This window comes from Acomys minous (genome assembly GCF_964271855.1).
Source record: "Acomys minous genome assembly, chromosome: 3".
NCBI lineage: Eukaryota > Metazoa > Chordata > Mammalia > Rodentia > Muridae > Acomys > Acomys minous.
Window position 1 is genome coordinate 145,388,639 of NC_140485.1, and position 10,291 is coordinate 145,398,929.

The window sequence follows — 10,291 nt, forward strand, 5'->3', positions numbered from 1 at the left end:
CAAGAATACAAAAACAATTTCACACTGTAGAAGAGTGAGGCACTGGGGACTTTTGCATGAAGAACTCACATGGTTTGGGGTGTGTTTTCATAGGACCACTCCATTGCCTGTACTGATAAGAAATACACAGCAGTGAGGCGGGGACAGTGAGATAGAGAGGTCATCTTACTTACACTGGGATGGCAATGAGGTGGCGAGAAGGGGTCAGGATATTCTAGTTATATTTTGAAGACTAATCACCAATCTGAAGCGAAAGATGGATGCTCAAGGGGCTTAAGGGGGCTCTCAAGGTGAACTGAGAAGGACCTAAGACCTAAGATCTACTCTAGGGGAAACTCAGCTACTAATCCCTTGCCAAGGTAGCACTTCCTATACACATACCATGACTACAATATGTTTTACTGCATAAATAAGAGGTACCCCCTGACGTTACGGGAAGGACATACATACAAAGAGAGCAGAGATAATGGTGAACAACCCTATAACTGATCATTGCTGCGGAATGGGAATTCACACATTACCACCCTTGGTCAACTGAACCATCCGGTCAAAGTTACCTCTTCACTTCTAATTATTTGCGCACAGGTTAAACAACCAGACTATATCCCAAAATTCCATAGGTATACTTGGGCATTATTAATACAATAGATATCATTAAGCATTTGTGTGTGTCCGGCATCATAACCTTGCAAAAGCAAAACAACAACAACAGCAACAACAACAACAAAAACTCCTTACTATACTTACTGTAGAAGGACAACACTGAGCAGAACTCGCACGTTATATAGCAAACAACTTTTTTTTATTTTATTGTTTTTCCCAAGCCAGTCAAATAGTATGTGCAAATAAAGTTGTGTCTAAAGTGGCTTATACTTATTGGACATTCACAGAAGATTTCAGAGGGGTCCATTGGAAAATGTTCCAGAAAGGCACATTATGTCCTTTCAGTCCTACCTGTCTGAGCTGAGCTTTCCAAAAACATCTTGTGTCACTCTATTCCTTGCCTTGGTGAGGCGACTTATTGCTGTGAATCTGGTGAGATAACTTCTGCTATGGTAGAGTCATTTTTTAAAGCAATTTAATGGACATGGCCTTCGCAGATAGGGAAACTGATTTCCCTTTCTGGCTAACAATACATACATTTTCCACTGAACGAAATATTACCAAATTCTCGTCTTCCCATCAGTGTAGGCTGTTTTGAACAGGAGTTGGTGATGTTATGCTTCTGAGTTTGAACTCTGCTATAACAACACTGAGAGGCAGGATTTCTCCACTGGAGGGGCTGGGATGCCTTTTCATTGCTTTTGCTTGCCTCACATGCTGCTGGGTTTTCATGGTACACGTGGGACCGTGATGGCCTCTTTCAACCTCTTCTAGAAGATGTATCCAGACAATGATGAAAACAAATCATCAGATACAGGAGTATAATTCTGTTTTGCATTAAAACAACAACAACAACAACAACAACAACAACAACAACAACAACACAACTTGTCTTGTGCCTATTTCAAAAGAGCCTAAATCTAGGAATACCAGTTGCTGTTTGTTTTTTTAATGTGTTAAGGCTGCATGTGATGAGCACCACAGTCCTTGCGACTCTAAGTGAGGTTCACTTCTAATTGTGTAGCTACTCCTGTCTTTCCAGCGCTGCCTAAAGCTCTCTGTTTCCTTTGCCTCTCCATCTTTGTATTTCTTTTGAACGTCCACTCCTCAGGCCAGAACTACCTTGCATCTTTGAGAATTAAAAATAATTTGCCTTTTCTATTTCCAAAACTGTTCCATTAAAAGGAAAATTTTAACATAATGACTTTGGGAACTTTTCGTTTCTCTTTGCAAGTTGAAGTGAAAATGGGACACAGGACTAATGCTTTGTGACAGTTCATACAGATTGTCAAGTTGACAGGATTTACAATCACCATGGAAACAAAAGCTCTTCTTGTGCCTGTAAGGGATTATCTAGATTGGGTTAATTGAGGTGAGAAGATACAACATAAATGTGGGAGAGACTGTTTCGTGGGCTGGGGTCCAGGGCTGATGAAAAAAGAGAGAGCAAGCAAGACCCAAGTGGTCATCTCTTTGTTTCCTGCCTGTGGATACCTCTGACTGCCTGCTGCACCTGCCAACACATCTGGCCTGCCAGAGGTGATGATACTCTCTGGAACCTTAAAGTAGAATAAGCCCTTCCTTCTTTAAAGTGGTTTTATCAGGGTACTTCATTACAGCAAGTGTGTCCCTCCTGCCTTAGTCTTCTTTACAAATGTGAATCAAAACATATTCTGAAGTCATAGTTCCTATGCATATATGTTCCATAGTGTGTTCACATCGAAGAATATTTAATAAGTATTCACTGAACTCCCACCTAGCAAGAGGAATTATGGTAGGCACTGTGGGATTTAAAAAAAAATTAAAACTCATCTGTCCTCACAGAGCTCCAATCTCCTGGAAAGCCAGAGAAAACTCTTACAAAAATGTATGGAATAAGAACAATCTAGTCAGAGGTAAAAGTGAAATACAATTCAGAAATAAGTTCATAAGGGCCTAGAATCTATTAATTAAATAGAATTACGGTGGCAACAGTAACATTAAAACATCACTGTTATCTTCAGCCGGCAGGATCGTGACGTTCTCAGACAGCATCATGTAGTCAAACACCCATTCACATTAACTCCAGTAGCTGTGCTCTCCTTAGCATATCTTTCACTATCCATAGTTGTCAGGGAAAAAATTGAGTCACAGTAAGTTTCAGAATGTCTGCTGGCAGAAACTATGTCTCCAGAATCTACGTCTCGAATTTAAAATAGAAAGATTCTGGCTAGAGGGGGGATGGTGAACCCATCTTCAGTCATCCGGAATCACCCAGAATCATCTGGAATCATCCAGAATCATCTGGAATCATCCAGAATCATCTGGAATCATCCAGAGTCAGGATTCACCTGAAAGGAGCCTTCTCTACCTTGTTTGACCCAATGAGATTACAGTCCTTTACCTGAGGTGCACCAGGGCAAGGCTGGTGCCACATCCATCTTGGTCCCCAAGATTAATCTCTTAGGTCTGTCTGTCCCCTCCCCTGCAAAGAAAGATAGTGATGACATATCCATGGCAAAGGAACCATCAATAAACAGAAAGAAGCTGAAAAACATTAAACACAGAAGAAATACGACCATTGAGGAGAGTGTCAACACTGCCCCAAAGATGCAGCGTTGGGTCTTCTCCAGAGAACTTCTGAAACTATTAAGGTGATCCTGTATACTGCCCAGTCTGTGGGCTGCAATGTAGGTGGGTACCACCCTTATGACATCACAGATGATATCAACAGTGGTGCAGTGGAATTCCCAGCTAGTTAAAAAGGCAATGAGAGAAAATATCTCAGGATCATCTAACAAACAACAACAACAACAACAACAACAACAACAAACAACAACAGGATAGTTGAGTAAATGATCTCCCCAAAACTCAAGCTGTGCCCTTCCTGTGTTTGTTCACTGAGTCTTAATCACTGGAATTTGAAACAATTCTGTATTAATATATTTCCTGGTTATCTTGGTGGAAACCCCCAAAGGAGATAGATGCAACTCTGGTGGGGAGAATCCTTAGGAACCGTGTCTGTGAGGAGGTGAGAGTAGGACTGGGAAGGGATGTCAGATTTAAATGTAGTTGCCACAAATGCCTTCAAACTCTCTGATCATACGTGTCCCCTGTTCATACGTGTCTCCTGTTCATACGTGTCCCCTGTTCATACGTGTCCCCTGTTCTTACGTGTCTCCTGTTCAGGCTGGGCCATTGCCTCTCCACCACTGGACTTCAGTCCCTGAATGCAGGGTGCTCTGTAGTGACAATGCTGGCCCAGTTAATTTCCATTGACCAACGCGATGCTCAAGGAACTGTGAATGGCAGAAGGTCAGAAGCCGTCAGTGAGTGAGGCTCCAGCAGTGGAAGCCTAGCTGGCCTATCACAGTCTCTGAGACAACTGGTCAGGGAAGCTAAGCAATGCCAGGATGCCAAGGTAAGCTTACAGTGCCAGTGAGTGCACCACAGAGGGTTATTTCTTGTTCACAGAACATACACCATGAAAGATTTCTCACACAGGCACTGTCCTCTAGACGTGGTTACCCATGCTGCTTTCTTTATCTTCCCTCGGGAGCTTCTCACTGACTGTTCTGAAGATGGCATACAACTTACTCGCCAGTTATTGACCTGACCTAGTCGCAGAGTTCTGCAAGGGAATTGGTAGGCATGTTCCCACGTGTTTGGAAAGGAGAGCTAGCCAAGGGCATCAGAAGCGTGCTTATGTATCTCTCGGGATACTACAATAAATTACACTAAAACATAAACTCTCCACCAGTCAGTCAATAAGTACTAGTCACACTCTACACAGCAGTGCCACATTAAGTGTTTTGATAAGCAGTATATAGGACAGGAGAATATTAACATATCCAGGTGGCATGGGCAAGTAGAGAGAGAGAGAGCATGACTGTTAAGGTTACTTGTTGCACATTGTGAGCAGAGTCAGATCCCAACCCACATAGCAAGTTAAGCATCCTGCAAATGCCTGGAGCTCCACACATTATACACACACACACACACACACACACACACACACACACACACACACACGCTCACTCATGCATACACATACCAACATGCACACCAAATTCTTGCACACACACGTCTATGCTTGCATGCACATACACATGTGCATACACACATGCACATGCTCACGCGCGCGCGCGCGCGCACACACACACACACAACATAACTTGATTTGACATGTTTTGAATCTCGGTTCCAGAACTCTTGCTAAAGTTAAGCTGCAGTGGTCCAAAGAAGTAAGATCTTTAGATGATGAGGTTATGACCTCCACTTTCATGAGTGGATCAATTCCACTATTATGAAAGTATATTTGCTATTGTAGAGTGATTTTTCAGATTAAAAAGGGCCTGGGTTTGGCTTCATACATGATAAAAAGACAGGCATAAACTGAGAAACGGTTGAATAGCAAAGTCAGTGATCTAAAAATGTGCCGATAGAAAATACACAGTGATAAAATTGCCTGCAGAATTACATGCCTTCTATTTTTTTTTTCTGAGACAGGGTTTCTCTGTGTAGCCTTGGCTGTTCTGGACTCACTTTGTAGACCAGGCTGGCCTCAAACTCACAGAGATCCACCTGCCTCTGCCTCCCGAGTGCTGGGATTAAAGGCGTGTGCCACCATGCCCGGTTTATGCCTTCTATTCTAAAAGCTCAACTAAATCCCCTACCTTTGCCAGTGTATATGGAATGCCTCCCTGTGTCCGATTTCACTATCTGCATACATTGCTGTGATCTTTTCTATTCCTCCTACCCCAATTTTTTAAAGTCAGATGATCTTTGGCTTTTAATAGAATTATCTCACCATACATAGTAAAATTTACCTACATCTTCTGTTGTGGGAGGAGCATGAAAATCCATACCAGATGGCTAGTACACCACCTATTTCTAACCTGATTCTAGCTGTGCCTTAGGGTACACAGTTTTATCTCAACTTTATGTATGGTAATATTTAGGTTTAGTGAGATTAAACTACCCTTTTCCATGGTAAAATTAGCTAAATTCTCTCAAATCTTTATGTGTCTTTCACATATATGTATATATTTCAAAACTATATGTGTCTTACTCCAAAACTCATTACCTTTTTAACTATAAAGCTTCCAACAACGTCAGCCTACATGGGATCCCAACTTTATTCCATAATTTTTATCGTGTGACTCTCATTTTGAGTTTTAAAGTAGCTAGTGTTCCTAGTGGGGAATTTCCTAATGCTTCTGTACCATATGGTGGGACTGAGACACAGTCTTTCAGACCACACCAGGGAAGCTCAAACATAATTCACGATGCAGTTGTCAACACCAACCCCACACTGATAATCTGCCAGAAATTAAGCTAAGACCACCCAGTTTGTTAAACCGAGCCTAAAGTTGTTTCTGACTTGAACTACACAGCAGTACCCATAAGCTAAAAAGTGCTGTGTTCCACTCTCATCCTGCTAGGCAGTGCTGTTCAATTTGAATTCACTGGAAAAAGCACATATTTTAAAAGCATCTGCCCGTATTGCTCTGCAACACAGGTCTCAGTGGACCAGGCTTGAGATGAGAGGAAACGCAGGATGTGCCCATCACAGAGAGTAAGGCGCTGGAGATTAACGAGACCGCATGGTCCCGGGAGTTGTGGGGAAGGAACGGTGTAGAATGCTTCTCTGCTCTTTCTATTGATTTCCCCTGCCTCTTCTTTTCCTCAAACACACTGTATAATGCAATGTAGTAAGTACATAAGCAAAGCTACCCCATCTAATTCAGAATGTGTTACATCCAAGTAGGTGACCGCGGTAGTAATTTGTTACTGTGACAGGAAATTCAAAGATCTCTCTCAGTTCGATAAGTAAATAAACTATATACAAATAAGTAAGAACAATCCATAATAAATAAGAACTTAAAGAGATGATCCATGAAACCAAAATAATGTGCTTTTTTTTTAAAAAAAAAACTGAATTTAGAGGGAAGTGGACCAGCACTGAAAGCAGACTGCAAATGAATTTGAATTTTGAGGTAAAGTGGAAAATAACCACTTCTAAGCCAGAGCACTGTTTGCATTTTCATAGACCTGCCTTTATAGGTAACCTTGCTCTTGAGAGGATGGCTGATTCTGAAATCCCCAGAGACAGCGTCTTCCTCTGAAAGCCTGTTTCCATCACTGCAAAGTGATACTCAAAGGGCTGAGTCAGGGAGCCTATCAACACTCGCCTTTCAGGCCAGAAGAAAGTGTGTAAGGGAAATGTAATCACCCCTCTCACCACGATGCTCTGCTCGAAATCCCTTCCGTGGTACCCACCAGGAAAGCTGCTGGGAGAAAGAGCATTTAATCTAAATGTAAAACAGAAAGCGCTCTTGGCCTCCCAGGGTTCAATCCACTGACGGGAAACATGTCATCTTTGTACCTTCCTCCTCCCTGGAAATGAGTCAGCGCGCTCAGCTTTGAAACCCATCAGCACACTCCCCTGCCTCCGCTTCCTCACAAATAAGTATGAAGTCTGTAATTTTGTCTAAGAATGAACACCCTGCAGGCAGGATGATTTGCGGCAGACAATGCAGTTGATTCCAGCAGGGAGACGTGAGATCACAGGCGATGTGAGCAGTCAATCTGTGGAATAAAAACCTCTCCAGGTACAGAACCGCCCATCAGTCACACACGGCAGAACTCACGCAGAGAACACTCTCGCCACAGGTACCAGCTCTCCTGACTGTCTCTTGATAACACTATGATGACAGTGGGTCAAGAAAAAGGACACATTTAAAAAACTGTTATTTATTATGTATACAGTATGCATCCGATCATATTATAGATGGTTGTAAACTACCATGTGGTTGCTGGGAATTGAACTCAGGACCTCTGCAAGAGCAATCAGTGGCCTTAACCACTGCACCATCTCTCCAGCCCAAAGGACACATTTTTAAGGGTGAATAAGTAAGGGGGGGATTTGCATTCCAAACAGCAACTGTTATGAGACCCCATTCCAGAACAACTCTAAGAAAATGTTTTTTTCTAGACACTTCCTAACCTCATATCTAAACGGCTGCTATCCTATCACACTATGAGAATCAAGGCCCTAAAACCCTTCTACATTTTTACTCATCTCCGTAATAATTAACATTTTTCTCCGGCAGAGGAAAAAAGTTAGTGTTCAGTCTTGGTGATCCCTCCCATGCATCTGCAATGGACCACAAGCCTGGCCCTTTCACCTGCTCAGGGCTGACTGAGTAGTGTAACTGGAGGCTTAGCTCCTCCTTTCTGCCGAATAACTCATAGAGAGCTCCCTTAAACACAACAACAACAACAACAACATCAACAACAACAATAGCAACCTTTTAGGACACTCTCATCTGACCCATGTGCTCTACATTCAAGAGACCACCGCAGACAGAAGGAGGCCACACATCACTATGGACTATGTCTCTCCTCATGCTCCTCTGTCCTTACCCATGTACGTCCCATACTCCCCACCTTACTAGTTTACCTGCGTGCAGCAAGAATTCTACCCAGGGCCTGCGCAGTCAGGCTCACCAGATGTAAAACGCCAGCGTGCATTCTAAGAATTTATCTTTATGCAGATAGGTTTGTGCTGTTCTTGACTTCGCTCAGGGAGACCCCTTCTTGCTGTGGTCAAAGTGCTGAGTATATATAACGATGAGAGCTTAGCTGTGAGGGGGTAACCTGTGTTCACCTACCCAGGACCTGCATGAACTCAAGGCAGGCAAATTTCCAGCACTGACGAGGGAAGAGCCTCCAAGGCCCCAGCCCTTTCAGAGGAGTTACTGGCATTTGGAAAACCACTGCCTGGAGGAAAAGTCACTTTTTAAAAAAAATATATATATAGGTGGTGATAAGTTGTTCATACCATGGCCACATGGGCAGAACTAAATAAGCCTGGGGGCTATTTACAACAAAAATAAATAAAAACAATAGGGCATGAACCAGGGGAAATAAGGGTTGGAGCAGGAATGCAGTGATGAATCAATACGGGCAACATTGTGTGAACTGTGGAACATTCAGAGAGTAGGACAGTTCTGAAGATAGTTCATCGGCTTATCACACTACGTTACACCACACAACTTACTATTATAGATAATATAAGTGATGTCCAGACACTATTTCTAGTCTTACTCCCCAATTCACTGTCCTGTCTGAGGTGGCTTGAGTGGGTGTGGCCACCACAGACGCATGTGTTTAAATGCTTGGCCCATAGGCAGTGGCACTATTAGGAGGTGTGGCCTTGTTGGAGGAAGTGTGTCATTGTGGGAGGTGGACTCCGAGGTCTCAGATGCTCAAACTGGGCTTTTGAGTGGCACACAGCCTCTTTCTGCTGCCTGCAGATGAAGATGAAGAAAGGCCTCTCACTCCTGCTCCACCATGGTGCCTGCCTGCTGCTGTGCTTCTCACAGTGGTGACCATGGGCTAAACCTCTGCAACTGTAGGCCACCCTCAATTAAATGTTTTCCTTTATAAGATTTGCTGTCGTCACGGTGTCTCTTCAGGGCAATAGAAACCCTAACTGTCATAAACTAATATTTTATGAAAACTAAAATTTAAACATGGCTAATAAAATATTTTATTGATATTTTTATTAAAACTCAGAAATTTCAAGTTGTATATTTGAAAAATTCCAAACACCAAAACCACATATGTTAAACACATACACACACATACACACACCATGAAATTTGAGGTTTTGGTTGTTTTCACGTGTGTTCACATGCATTAACTCTCAAAGTCTGCTTCTCTGGAACTCAGGCTCTAGAAGAACCATTTGAGTTCATATTAGACTTGGTGGCTTTCAAGATTGGCCGCTTAATTTGAACCAGACAACATTTAAAGAGTTTTGTTGGGCAGTGGGAACAGTTAGTAATGATGCTGAGACAAATGGGACCCACCAGGGAGGTTCCAGGAAAGAGGCCCTATTTTACTGTACTTATTAATGAGACTTTCCAACCTTAGACTATATGATTTCTCAACTCTCTGCCTTTTTCGTCCTCTGCTCCTGATGAAATTCCAACACAGCCACCTAAGTTAAATGAGAAACTCCATGAACAAAGCTCTTAATTAAGTCTACTATTAGCATATAATTAATTTTACAAAATAATTTGTCTCATTATATTTTCATGTACATATATAATGTACTTATATCACCCAGTCCCACTTGCATTAATCACCCAGCTGTTTGAGTAGTTTGAAATATCTCAGCTGTGTCTATGACCATACATTTGCTTATGTTCTGGTCTTTTCTTTAAGAAAAGTGAGTGCTTTACTTGCCCAGGGGAGTATTCAGATGGTTGCAGGCCCCATGTGACACCAAAATAATTAAGTTCCAAATTGCTTTGTGATCAGCTTAGTCTGGGAAGCTGCCTCAGTTCAGCACTTTATTTTGGAGTTGACACAACCATCGTGGGTGGTACTGAAAACATCTGTTCCCAGGATTCCTAAGGAACAATGTCATGAGTCACCACTCCCCAAAAGACTTCGATTTTAACTGAGGTCTTAAAAGTCCCACAAGATGAGTTAAAGAGTCACATCCAGGATGTTTGCCGTAGCATTTAATGTTTCCTGATCTAAGAGTGACAAGAGCTGTCACGTTACTTTAGGGAAACAAGACGGTGGAGCTTTTCAGGACAATGGCATTTTACCCATGCTTCCCTCAGAATATCCTTTACTGGAAAGCTCTGGAGAAGTCTTAGGTTCCTAAAAGTTTTTCTCTGGGTTGGGA

At 42.4% G+C, this 10,291-nt stretch overlaps 1 long non-coding RNA gene across 1 annotated transcript; it reads right to left on the minus strand.

The window, feature by feature from the left end:
• Positions 1–847: 847 nt before the first annotated feature.
• Positions 848–3,245, minus strand: LOC311595268. Its single transcript, XR_014778384.1, has 3 exons — positions 3,162–3,245; positions 2,934–3,067; positions 848–1,373 (listed from the first exon to the last, which is right to left on the minus strand). It is a non-coding gene; the product is annotated as an uncharacterized lncRNA (long non-coding RNA).
• Between the last annotated feature and the right edge of the window lie 7,046 nt (positions 3,246–10,291).